Source organism: Sinocyclocheilus grahami, unplaced genomic scaffold (assembly GCF_001515645.1).
Source record: "Sinocyclocheilus grahami isolate Dianchi unplaced genomic scaffold, SAMN03320097.WGS_v1.1 scaffold1123.1, whole genome shotgun sequence".
Taxonomy (NCBI): Eukaryota; Metazoa; Chordata; class Actinopteri; order Cypriniformes; family Cyprinidae; genus Sinocyclocheilus; species Sinocyclocheilus grahami.
Window position 1 is genome coordinate 450,587 of NW_015506302.1, and position 563 is coordinate 451,149.

General features: G+C 34.6%; 1 protein-coding gene across 1 annotated transcript in view; it reads left to right on the plus strand.

Moving 5' to 3' along the window:
* Positions 1-563, plus strand: part of LOC107567056 (von Willebrand factor A domain-containing protein 7-like) — a 10,593-nt gene that overhangs the window by 1,708 nt on the left and 8,322 nt on the right. The gene's annotated exons all lie outside the window — the stretch shown is intronic.

Consider the following 563-nt stretch of genomic DNA (forward strand, 5'->3'; position numbering starts at 1 on the left):
TAACCTAACCAGACTGTTCAGATAAAAGTAGTACAGCTAAACTGACAGATAAATAAAACCGGTTTGAGGCACATTCCATCATTTAAGGGCCACCTTCTAGACTGATATATAAATGGTCCTTCATAGGTAGAACGATTTACAGTATAATTGTGCATGGCGTGAATAAACAGCAGAGAATCCTCTTCAGGTTGTTATCAAGGATTGAGGTATAATAGCCATTTCATAATATTTATCTTATTTGTCTTTAAGTTTGTGATTATGCATATCTTTTTTCTTTTCTTTTCAGATTAAGCCATAATGACTCAAAGTTCACTCTGTACAATTATCATCCTCTTTGTCATTCTGCACAACAAAGAAAGGATTCTGGCTTTTAAGGTTCTCCTAACTAGTTCCATTACCCACCAAGAAATAACGCAAAAAGCAATTTTACAAACAACAGCAGAAGTCTGTAGGGCTCAGGCACTTCAACAAGGAAGACATTTTGTGCAGGTGGGCGAATTAGTCATTATTTTGTTGTGAAATTGATTCATTAACTTCCAAAACTGATTTTTGTTTGTTTGTTT